Raw genomic sequence first — 13,193 nt, 5'->3', positions numbered from 1 at the left:
ACTGATATAGCAGTCAGTGGTCATTACAAGCTGGTACCTAGAGGGAGTAACTGATTTCTGGTGCGGAATTGATGAAAGAAGGCATTTCATATCGCTTTTGCTATTAGATATGGGTTGAGAAACTAGTGGTGAGTTCAATAAGACTAAGAGTCCTATCCGGAGTTTACCACCACGACAAATGGAGGGCCAGTGCCCTTGATGGAGGGAATGATCTTGGCTGGCTCCTATAAATAAATCTCCTTTTCTTCCATCATCACTTTGGTCTTGTGTGGATTCAGTTTGAGCCCGCAGCTCTTCAATCATAAGATCTAAAACATATTTCAGTGTTGAAATGCTGCTTGTTATGGCATCAGACTTTCTAACAGCATTGTGGAGACCCGTATGTTTCTGGGCTGTAGGGGATGTTGTAAGAGTAGGTTAAAATAGGTGGATGCCTGTTATATATTTTGTGCGGACCTACTAATTTCTTTTTGTCTGTTTGCATTATTACCACAGTATAGGCTTAGCAGGGCTTTCCTCCCTTTGACATATACTCTTTTAGACCATCAACGTCCCCTTTTTCCACCTGCACCTCCTAGGATGTCTTTTGTGCCTGTAATACCTAAATGGAGTTAGACATCTTTTTTTCATAGCGACATCTGGGATGTATCAGCAGGAGTGTTGTAAGCAAGACATGAGAATTCTTCCACTCTGCTTCATACTGATAAGGCCTCAACTGGAGGCATTTCAGGAAAGATGTGGACAAATAAGAGAAAGTCCAGAGGAGAGCAACAAAAATTATTAAAGGTGTAGAAAACATGACCTTTGAGGAAAGATTGAAAAAACTGGATTTGTTTAGTCTGGAGAAGAGAAGACTAAAAGACATGTAACAGTTTCCAAGTACATAAAAGATTGTTACAAGGAGGAGGGTGAAAAATTGTTCCCCTTAACCTCTGAGGATAGGGCAAGAAGCAATGGGGCTTAAATTGTAGCAAGGGGAGGTTAGGTGGATATTAGGAAAAACTTCCTAACTGTCAGGGTGGTTAAGCACTGGAATAAATTGCCTAGGGAGGTTGTAGAATCTCCGTCTGGAGGTTTTTAAGAACAGGTTACACAAACACCTGTCAGGGATGGTCTACGTAATACTTAGTCCTGCCTTGAGTGCAGGGGACTGGACTAGATGAACTACTGAGGTCCCTTCTAGTCCTACAGTTCTGTGATTCCATTTTCTGCACAATTTAGGCAACAGTTACACTCATTTTCTTACTAATTTATGGAGCACCCAAAGCATATCTCATATTGGCCTTATGTCACTTCAGAATTTAGTCCATTGTTTAAAAAAATCCTCTTTTGAAAGAGGCATTACCCTAGCACTTTTCTGTTTGCAGGTTAAAATATATTTTACTATTTAGTATTGTTGACATCAATAAATTAGCAAGGAGCTACTGGGAAGTGAGGTAAACTGTAATGTTACTGTATCGCCCACTATAAAACTAGCCTAATGTATATTATAATCTCATATTCATACTGTTAATATTCTTTGTGAAAAATAAATAAATCTTGTTAGCTATGTGTATTTGTTACAATATCAGATGCACATCCCCAATAAATTCTAACTGCAGTCTCTACCATTTAAAATTATGTTCAATTCTATTTTTTAAAAACCTGTATTGTTAAAGGGGTGGTTTCCAGGGTAAACAGTGACTATGGAAAACTGACGTGATCAGATTTCATTTCTGGCAATCTGTCCCAGTTATTGCACATGCTCTTCTCCAGCAAAGCTTTTAAGACTTTCTAATGTCAGAAATGAGACCGTCTCAGAGCAGTCTGTTTACATCTTTATTGACAAGCTAAGCCCTACTTTTTTCCTGGAGCTGTGCCCCTGCAGACATGTCTTCAGCCTTGCCTGTTTCAACATGATATATCATCCATCTAAAATAAAGTTAGAATGTGCCCATCTGTGGTGAATACATTTTGTTTGGAAGCTTATGTACAAAATCTCATTTCTGTTGTCTCCAAACAAGAATTTGCACAGAATTCGCAATAGAAGTTCATATGTGAAAGTAAGCTGTTAAAATAATGTGAAGAAGGAAATTTTTCTCATTCTTCAATACCTATATGAACAGAATTAGGTGGTTTCTTTTTCCATACCAAAACAGATACAGTGGGTCAAATACAGCCCTAGAAAAAGAGAGAGTGTGGGATTGTATGTGTATATATATATATGTGTGTGTGTGTGTGTGTGTGTGTGTGTGTATATATATATATATATATAATATGTGTGTGTGTATAAATATGTGTGTTGTGGCAAATTGCCAGCACTACTATGATGGGTCTCGCACTTTCTCTTCTTGGGGGGCGGGGGGGGGTCAGGGCACCCTTTTCTTGCCCCTGAACTGGGGTATTAACTGCCCCACTAGTGTCCTAGAGGAAGGGGGTGGAGAGGGAGGGACCCGGGCCCGATCTCTACTCCGGGTCCCAGCCCAGGGGCCCTAGGGATAGCGGTAAACCACTAGAACTAGCGGTTCCTTCCCCAGTCTACTTCCCTCTCCTGCCCTTCAGCCTATGGGGCTTCCTGCCCTCCCTCTGCACAAACCAGGTGTCCCTTTACCTCGGGTCTTGGTCTTCTTAGCCCACCGCAGCACTTCTCCAAACTCTCCTCTGCTTCCCTCCAAACTGCTCTCTGCTCCAACACCAATCCACTCTGTTTCAACTCCTCCAAACTGCTATTTGCTCCAGTGCCAATCCGCTCTGCTTCAACTCCTCCAAACTGCTCTCTACTCCCACATCAATCCACTCTGCTTCAACTCCTCCAAACTGCTCTCTGCTCCAACACCAATCCACTCTGCTTCAACTCCTCCTCTTGTCTGATTGAAGCAGGGGGGTTTATCATGTGACTGGCTTCAGGTGCCTTAATTAATTTATAGCAAACTTTCTTCCCTCTACAGGGAATAAGGCTCCCTTCTAACACGCTCCTGCTGCCCTCTGGTGATGCTGAATCACTGTGTGTGTGTGTGTGTGAGATGAGGTTGCTACTCCAGAACAATATCTTACGTATGTACAGACCAGCATCCTTCATTCCAAAGGATCCCAATGCACTTTGCAAATTGATTATTATTATTTATTTGTATTGCAGTAGCACTTGCTACGGATCATGGATCAGACCTCTGTTGCGCTAGGTGCTGTGCAAACACAGAACAAAAGAATGGCCCCTTTCCTAAAGAGTTTACAATCTAAGTATAATACAAGGTGAACACAGCCAACTGGGGAGAAAATGGTAACAAAGGCAAAATTGCCCTAATCCCTAGGCTATAGGGTAGGCTGGATGGGTATAAAAAAAGAGTGACTCTATAGACCAGTAATTAGGGCCCTCGGTTGGGAGGACCGAGACCCAAGTTTATGGCCCTGCTCCAGTGACTCTTGGAAAATATCCCTGACATGTGCATGATGGTTTTCAAAAGCCTGAGGTATGTATGTACAAATTGACATGCATACTTTAGAAAATTCGGATGTAAGTTAGTTTGTTGGCAGCACTGTGATCTCAGGAATGAATCTGGAAATCTTAAAGTTCAGATTCAGGTCTTCTGACACTGACCTGCTCTGTAACCCTGGGAAATGCATTTAACCTGTCTGTGCCTTCAATTCTTCATCTGTAAAATGCAGATGATAATACTTGCCTACCTTTCCCATAGAGCTCTTGCGAAAATTGAGTAGGTTAGGGTCTGTGCAGATGTCTGAAAATATAAAAGAGCTATATAAGTATTATTATTAGGAGCACAGAGGAGTAGAAAGCAACACTGTGATGGAATAGTAAATGTCTCTCCTCATCTCCGGATCTACTTTCTTCCATAGAGCCTGGACCAGAATTGGAGGTTTTCAGGGTACATAAACTGAGAAGGGGTGAAAGGGATTGAGATGTTTGAGAGATTTTTCTGCCACTAATGAAGCAAAATAAAAAGGAAATGAGAGCAAAGTAGACAGGAATACAGTGCTTTTATGCTTATTCAGAGGTCTGTCTGTGTTTGCAGAGAGCCTGAAACAATTTCCGAGGTTTGAACTGTCTTCTTTGCGGTCTTAGAAGCTAGTGATGATCCTAAAATGTACAATATATAAAATATTTCTCTGCTCATCAACCATCTAAAAAGAAGAAATATTTTTAAATAGTTTGTCTCCCTAAAACTACTGAGTTATAACTAAGCAGAGTTGGTTCTGCCATTCAGCTTGATGTGTTACTGATTAATGTTGACTTGTTTTCTTCTTCGAAGAGTGATAGAAAATGGCAAAGAAAAATTATGTAGAATTCCCCAGAATGCACAAATACCCAGAAGTTTGGCTGACTGAGACTGTGTTCTCCTTCTCCTCAGTGATTCCTCCCTTGGCTCCTCTGTGTACCCATTCCTCCCCAGTTACTCTTCCTCAGAAATCTCCTGCTAATCACACCTGAGAAATTAATGCAAGGAACAGAGTTGTTAGCAGGGGCTGGGAAGGGATTCGCAGCATCCCAGAGAGGCACTGTTGTTCTTGGAGTATAGCAGTGCTGTTGCTGCCTGCTTGCTATACAGCTGCCAACAATCCCAAAACAATGGTGAGAAAGCAGGTACCTGGTTTTTTGAAAACCTAGGCTATCTCCCCCAGATATGAATTCCTGACATCTACAAATGTGATCTCCCTGTGGGCTAAATTATGGCATTGCCATGAACCCCAAGCAGGGAATGGCACGTTGTCCCGCTGCTCCTGGGGCGTACTGGACAGACAGCGTACATCCCCTGGAACACCAGCACAGTAAATCATCAAAGACCAACTTGAAGATTGTTCACTAATGAGGGGAAAATAGTAAATATCAAATAATGAGTTCCATATCAGTGCTCCTGGAGAAATTCTGCATCAAAAAATTAAAAATTCTGTGCACGATATTTTAAAATTCTGCAAAATTCTGCATATTTTAATTGTCAAAATAACACAATATAATCACATCAGTTTCAATTATTTTGGTAATTTATTTCAAAATACCTGTCAGCAAGTATGTGTGTAACAATACACACAACAAAAAAGATTCAGGAAATGTTTTTTGACAAATAGATTAAGTATATTAATGCAGAACAATACAGAAATGTATTTCCCACACCTTTCAGAAGGAGTGCAAAAGCTTGGAGGAGCTGAGGGAGAGGGAAGTATTTGCTGAGAAGGAGCCTGGGAGTGAACTTGGAGGGTTGTTGGATGTGGGTGGGAGAAATATGGAACAAGCTGGGGGTTTTTTGGGGGGTGAGAGATTGTTAGGGAGTTGGGGAGCCTCTCTCATGAAGATCCTGACTGACCCCTAGCCTCTCCTATTCAGTCAGACACATCTGCCCCTGACCCCATGAATCCCTTCACCCTCTTTCCTCCATCCCCATGTGTCCCTGCACCCCCACCCATTCAGCCCTGGCTCAATGCTGTCACTCCACTAGCTCCTATGCCACTTCCCCAGTCTGTCCCCCACACTAGCCCTTTTGAACCCCAGTCTATGTGACCCCCCCCAGCAGCCCGCTCTGTCTATTCCCCCCATATCCCATGCCTCCTCATCTGACCCTTCTGGCAAGGCACTGTGGGGAAGGCAGTTTCTTTCCCTCCCTTGCCATGGCTGGCTGAACCTGCCGCCCTCTCTTCTGGTGCCACAGCAGCCCCTGGTAGACAGAAGGTGTAATTGCAGTGCCTTCCGGCAGAATGTATTTTCTGCTGGAAGAAAAAATCTGCAGGGGACATGAATTCTGCATGTGTGCAGTGGCACAGAATTTCACCGGGAGTTATATCAGGGAAAAGTCTTTGATGCCGATGAGTAGAACTCTGTGATAAAAGCTCTTGACTACAACCAAAAATCATGTTTTAGGAGGGTTCATGAGAAAGCAAAATATCTTTCTTTCATGTCTAATATTTTTCTTCATTTTTTTTTAATGGGCAGTAAATATGTCAATACCTATAAAAAAAAAAATTGGTGGTTGCACACAGCTCTGCCATTGCTAGCTTCTGTAATAACCAGACTGGGCCACAAAAAAACACCAGAGCCATTTTTGCCTTTTGGTCAGTAAAAATTATGGCCAGAACTTGTTTCTCCAGTAGAGGGTAAATCAAGTGGTAATTGAAAAGGCAAAACATTATCTGTTATCAAATTGTATGATATGTTCTCACATAGTAATTCATATCCTGAGTTCCGATTGATTGGACAAAGACAAAGATGTGTTTCTGACCAATTATTGTGTGCCTCCTAGAGCCAGCAGGGACAATTTAATTCAGGATGGTAACGCCATATGCTTTTAAAGTACTTAACCTGTATTACCATAATGAGATCCCCCTGGCTTTATAAATCTCCTTGACAATTCACTGGAACAAAACAAAAAGTGGTCTTTATTTGTATTGCTTCTCCACAGGCACATGCATACAAGCAATCCTGAATTTCAATTGCAGGATGCTGAATTCTTTCTTCTATGTCCATTTAAGCCAGCAAGTGACACAAACCCAGCCAATCAGAAAGGCTATATCCTCATTCAGGTCAGCTGTGTGAAACAAAATAAAGCTTACTGGACAACAGTTCCTAGTCGAATGGCAAAAACTGCTAATTGCTAAAAAAGCATGATATCCAAAAACACAAAAATGTTTTGTAAAAATGCTTCTTTCCAATCTAGTAGCTTGTTTTTATGTCTGATGAGAAGTGTATTACAGATCAAGCCAAATATTGTCATTTTCAATTTTTTTCTTCTCCTTGGCATTTACAAATAGTGTAAGATACCCTCTTCAGCACTGCTGTATAGGAACATCATTTTTAAAAGCTTTTCTTTAACTCGAGCTGTGGGGAAGCTATAGTCCAGCAGTGTATGAGTCAGTCTGTTTTGAAAAGTCTTTCTAATTCATCATCACCTTGCTATTCTCTACCCTCTGTGTCCCATCACTGCTAAATCACTCTGGAAAGCTATATACTGTGGTTCTAATTCCTGTTCTGAGCAGCATCAGGAGATAAAACTATAGTAATTATAATGAAATAGGGTCTATAATGAAGTAAAGGGAATTGCTGGACTGAGTTACTTTACTAGCTAACTTGACTTTGATTCTGTTTATTTAATCAAAAGCTGAAAGCCCCATACAGAATTTTATCCTTCCCAGAATTTCTAAGTTCAATGCAAAACAAAGTCTTTGTAGAAAAAATAACACTGAAGTGTAACATCACCACAATAGATGGAACCATTTTAAAGATACTGGGATTTTTTAGAGTTGGATTCAAATAGTTGTATAAAGCATTCGTGTTGCACCAACTGAAAAGATGGAAGCCTACATACTAAAGATGGGGGTGTTTAAAGTCCTAATTTTTCTTGCATCTCTCACTACCAAATGATGTCTATAAATGAATGTAGGGGTCATTTTAATTATTTAACTAAAAATACTGGATTTGCATAAATTGTCTTTAGTGAAAAGGCTAATAAGATGCAGTTGTGTTGGCCAGCTGAAAGCAATTTGGGTTTGAGTCCAGTAATAGTACTAACTGGAATTGAAATTGTGGCATTAATTTTGTAAAATGTTAAATTAGTAGTGAGTACGCAAAGAGAACTGCAGGATCCTAGAGGTTTTTGTGGCTTTTTACCATTTTTAGTGCCATAATTTTAGAAGGTTAGTAACATAATGGTTTAATGGGGCTACTCCTACTGTGTTTTAGTTAGCATCAAAGGATAAGGCCATCACGCTGATGGAAAACACCCTAAATGATATTCACACAGCAATTTGTCCAAGAAAGCCACAGGCATTGGACTATATTCTCATCTTGAAGCTGTTTTGTTCTAATTTGTGTAAAATGGAAGTTATAGACCAAACTCTTCCTTCAAGCCCCCACCATGCAACACCTTGAATCCAATGAGACCAGTATGTCCAGCATGCATATGCTCAGAGGATAAAATTCTCATCCATTATGTAGCAGGTCAGCACTAGGCTATCTTTCAGTCTCACATAGGATTTGTGCTAGCCAACTGCAGATGGAGCAGTGGCCAAGGGGACCTATATGCCACATAAAGGCTTTCCATAGCCCTATGTATTCAGTGGTACTTAAGCACATGCTTAAGTTCTTTCTGAATTGTGTCCATAGTTAGTGTATTCTACTTTAACATGGATTTTGTTACTGCTGGTCATATTCAGTACAAGAAACACTGGAGTACACAACTCCCTTGGATTTCGGGGATCAAATCCACATTTGGAGTTGGAAATCCACTGACATGAAAGAATTCACACTTGGTGGGAGCCTCTCACATGGTCTCATTAAGCCATTCAAACACTGGACCTAGTGGGCCAATCAGGTCCATTCATAAAAGGCCAGGAAAGCACATATTCCTCTGTGTGTAAGAAATAGACCCTGAGCAGAAGCAGCAGTTCAAATACGATGGTCCAGAGGAGCAGCAAAGGTATTAGATAGGTATTTGTATGATAAGTGGCACATGTTGCAAAAGAGGGCAAAAAATGTTTTATTTTTTTTTAGTCCTGAACTACAGTGGAAGAGATTTTTGGGGAAGAGAAGTTCTGATTAAATACAGTAACATTAAAGGAGCTTCCCAAACTGTGGGCAGGATTTTGAGGCAAGTGCTTAGTACTAGTTTAAGATGCTTCTTTAAAAGGCCCACTGGTGTGGGGAATGGGGCGGGGAAGGGGTTGAGGATGAAGGAAAAGGGGCAGTGAGGAAGACAGAATGAGAGGCTGTGGTCACACTTTGGCTTGTTACCTCAGAGCACTTGCCATGACCAGCTTTTGAAATGTCCCAGGCTAGGGTCTATACATTCTGTATTGTGATTGTATATTCTGTATTATTCTTTGTTGGAACTTGTTGTTGCATATTTATACGTGTATTTTTTGAGTTGCATTGTTTCACAGTCAGGTCAGCTACACAGCCGCCGCCAGATTAGGAAGGAAGTATCGCTAATGTTAAAGTTGAACTTGCATCAAGGGAAAATATCATTTTTTTTCTACCTTTGTATAGTCTGATGCTTATGTTTAGTTCACTTCTGATAATTTACCCTTAAGCATTTTTAGCTGTAGTTTTAAGTAATTTTCAGTGTATAGGATTCTAATTTAGCAATCTCAGATAATGCAGTTAATCTCTGAAGATATTGGTGGTATTTTCAATAACACAAATGCTCAGCTAACACTGTTTATCCATCTTTTCATATCATGTTTTTGTTCTTGAATTTGGGATACAGAAGATGGAATCTTGTGTGCCCCAAGTGCACTGTATTGTATTATTAATATTAGAATAGCAACCGATTCCCACTAGACAGTCTTTGTGGTCCGCTCATGCTCTAAGAAGTGTCTAGGCATAAAAGGCTGTTTGAGTTGAAGTGGGCTGATAGTCTGGGATGACATTTGAATGCAGAGAGGACAATGTCTAAATGACAATGACTGGAAGAGAAGCAAAAGAAGCTCTAAACTATCCTATTCTCTCATGGACGGTCACCTCTCCTTTAGGATTATTTTGTCACATGATTCCTCAGTTAGGCTTTGTCTATGGGGGGAAAAAGTGGAACCACTGAAGGGGAGAAACGTAGGTTCCCAGACAAAGAAGAAGTTTCTAGTGCTGACACATGGCCTGTAACCTATAGAGACAGCAAATCTAATGAGAGCCATTGCCTGTAAGGCATAATTTGCAGTGTTCAGAATTAATAAAGCATTTTACTTTTAGTAAAATCATAAAACACAAATCTATTTCAGTAAACTCCTCTGAACAGTATGCACTGGGATGGTTTCTATGAATAAGTGGTTTCAGGAGCTTTGTATCAATATTTCAGTTGCATAGTTTATGGTGGTAGACTATGAAACAAAGAAACTAAAACCCCTCAGGGCCAAATTCTGTCCTTGGATAAGTACATGCAACACCCACTGAAGTTAATGGGAATTGAGTGTGCTCAGCTGTGGGCAGAATTGGGCCCATGAATGCAGTAATATTTTTAAGAGTCAGTTGATCAGATTGCATGAGTTTACGCTGCCCCATAATTTACAGTTTAGTCTGACTTTTGTTCCCATAGCTGCACGTCATTAAAATAATCTTAAAGGTCTCGGGGGAAAAAGCAGACAAATTCAGAATAAAATATTAAAATCGCCAATACCTTGGCACAACAAAGGAGGGTAACACGGAAGCAGTGTCATCTGATTCTTCAGAAGTGGAGTTTAAGACTTATAGTTCCATAATTGTGTGGTGGTGTTATAAATGACTAATGATGTTTTAATATAATTTTGACTGCACACATGTCTTGATTTAAATTGTGGATTATCATTTTTATGCAATGGTAGTGAGCTGTTAATTATATACTATAATTGTTGCAAATATATCTGTTGACATAATTGCTATAAACGGGAGGAATAATATTATTAGAATGTGCTGAATATTATTACATGTGTTGTAATGGTATAAAGACAACATATAATGTTGTTGTATAATCCCTTAATAAAAGTTTTGCATTCGTTATTACATGAAATATGTACTACTTTACTTAGTACAACACTGTAGCTGCTTAGTTTATGTATTTTCTTCTAAATCTGTTATTTCAGTTTGAACTATCCACCTACTGAGCTTGATCTGGAACAAATTTAATGTTAAAAGTTCTATAAGAGCAAAAAAAAAAAAATCTTAAAATTAAGCAGGTCTCCTAATACATTTGAATAATTCAACAGTAGCTAACCTATCACACTGTAAAATGAACTAAACCAAAACAAATCACTCATTGTCATATCTGCTATGCTTGTTTTCAACCCACAAAACTTCATATAAACTATGTTCAAAGTATATTTGTTGTTTACAGATGTTTGTGCCTAAAAACAGAGGTGTAAATATTGCCAGCATTTAAATTAGGTTTTAAAATACTAATTATGGCTTACATGACCCAAAAAATTCATAATTCCTAGGTGCAAATGTTAATATAACAAGTTTACAGCTCCTAATTAATTCTGTAAAGAACGCCATTTGGCAGAGCAGAATTACGAGGGCCACATATTGGTGGTGGCAGAGGAAATACATATATTTTCTATTTATATGATAAAATTTACTTGTGTTCTTTAGAAAATGGCACATCTCAGAGCTGTTGTTCTCAAAATGATCTCAGGATGGAAAGAAATCAGTAATTACAGAGCTAGACATTCAATTCTGCCCTAATTTTCCCACCAGTTTTTCAGTGTTTCAGCTGCCTCAGAGACTTAAAGTATTCTCATTAGGTAGCTGCAGAGGCAGCTCGCTTGCCTACTCCCTCATTCTCTTGCTAGCTTTTTCTTTCTTTCTTTTTTTTCCCCTGCCTTGGGAGTGACTGTGAAGATCATTTGTTGGAATGATTGGCAGGTTAGAGGATTCGATCAGATGAGTTCCTCTTAGTGCAGGTCAAAAAGGCTAGTTAGCAGGAGCTGTCGAAAAATGCCAGCAGCATTCGAAATGGGAAATGTCATGACTTCGAGGCAGGGGGTGCCACCTGGAACAGAAAGCCCCCAGCTCATTAGCAAGTTACAGGATGCAAGCTTAACTGGAGGGAGCAGAGGAGGAAAGATAATATCCAATTGGGAAAATTATTGTGAAGTGGAATTGATTTCATGTATAATTTGTTTATCACTAGAGGGGACAAATGCTGTCCTCCTGACATGTGCGGAGGAGTGTGGACTATGAATGAAGCAATTTAGCATAATCTCCAGGTTGAGCTCTGGATTTAAAGAATGCAAACTTCTTTCTTCCTTGCTATGGAAATGATCAGGTCATGTTGTATTAATTAAACCTGACATAGTCTCAAATGGTTTATCTGGGCAATTGTAGCAGTTCGGCAGAACCTGGTAGATAGAGAATGCATTTATTATAAACATGGTAGGGTATGGTTTTGGGTTTTTGGACACAAAGATTTATCTTTTTTAAGCTACTGTTGTGAAAAATGTGTCTCAATGGCAGACTGAATTATAACACAGCTCATGTTTATCTTTGGTTAGTCAGACTGGATAAAATCAGAAATACAATTCCAGTTTCACAATATAATTTCATTTCCAGAAAAGACTATATACCCTTAGAAAGTAAAGATTTTTTTTGAAAAATATGGTTTAAAAATGTATGTTTTTTCATTTAAAATTAAATATAAATGAAAAACTACAAGGTCTCCTGGCTACCTTTGACTTATAGGATGCATATATCGAGTCTCAGCCATACAAAATACTCAGTGTTGTTTGAGACATTCTGTGACTGAAAATTGCAAGCAGAATCTTCGTCCCAGGGAGTTAAATAAACCTTGGCTATTAATGCTACTAGCCATTGATTGTTTCATCATTCTGTATCTGAGTGTATAAGATACATTGCATGACAGGGAAAATTAAATTACATAGGTAACATTTTTGAAAAATGATGGTACATTGAACTAGGAGAAAACAATATTGCACATGCCATTGCCTAACTTCTGCTCAATCCTGCACCTATTGACTTAAATGGGCATGGAATTGGATCCTTTATCAAAAACATCTTGGAAACACTAATACCATTTTAGACTGAGGAAACTTGGTTTAAAAGCAGCAATCTGTCTTTGAATAACTTGTATTGCAAAGTGTATCGTCTCTTGACAAGGAATGTTATCTTATTTATCTTAAACACGTATCTAGCAAGTTTGATTGTTGTTGCAAGTCATGTACAGCACTGCTTAATTTTTTTTTTAATTCTGAGGTATGTTTGCTTAGTATTCAGACTCTGCACATGTGTCTTTTCAGCATTTCTCTGACTTCAGCTTTCCTTTTTTTATATACTTGAGAAAGTTTTTTCAAAGACAGTAATGAAATAGCCGTGGCTTGTTTTATCAACTAACTACAAGCTGTTGTATTTCCCTTCCTAAAACTAATGTGAATCAGAATTTATTTCTTTAAAAAACTTTTGTAACAAAAATATCGGTCGAAAAACTGTGCAGATGGATGATTTCTATTTTGCGTTCTGCATAAAAAGCTTCGCATTAAGCTATGTTCCCACTCTGTCAGACGGATGAGTTAATACAGCACTGTAAACACAGGCAATCTTCTAGTTCTCAGATGACTACTTTAGTGCAAAGTTTTCCTCTCTGGTCCACACCGTGGCAACCAGCTCTAGTACTCAGATCTCCCCATACATGCATGTATCTCAGATCTGTGCATGTACAATAAGGAGAGCAGAATATTGGAATCAAGCTCCACTGTGCAGACCTGAAGGGAGAATTTTGCCGATGCTGTGT

At 39.2% G+C, this 13,193-nt stretch overlaps 1 protein-coding gene across 5 annotated transcripts in view; it reads left to right on the top strand.

Moving 5' to 3' along the window:
- Positions 1-13,193, top strand: part of CDK14 (cyclin dependent kinase 14) — a 505,722-nt gene that overhangs the window by 422,800 nt on the left and 69,729 nt on the right. The window lies entirely within an intron of this gene.

This window comes from Chelonia mydas, chromosome 2 (genome assembly GCF_015237465.2).
Source record: "Chelonia mydas isolate rCheMyd1 chromosome 2, rCheMyd1.pri.v2, whole genome shotgun sequence".
Classification (NCBI taxonomy): domain Eukaryota; kingdom Metazoa; phylum Chordata; order Testudines; family Cheloniidae; genus Chelonia; species Chelonia mydas.
The sequence above is the reverse complement of the archived record's forward strand: the minus strand, read 5'-3'. Positions and strand labels throughout refer to the sequence as shown.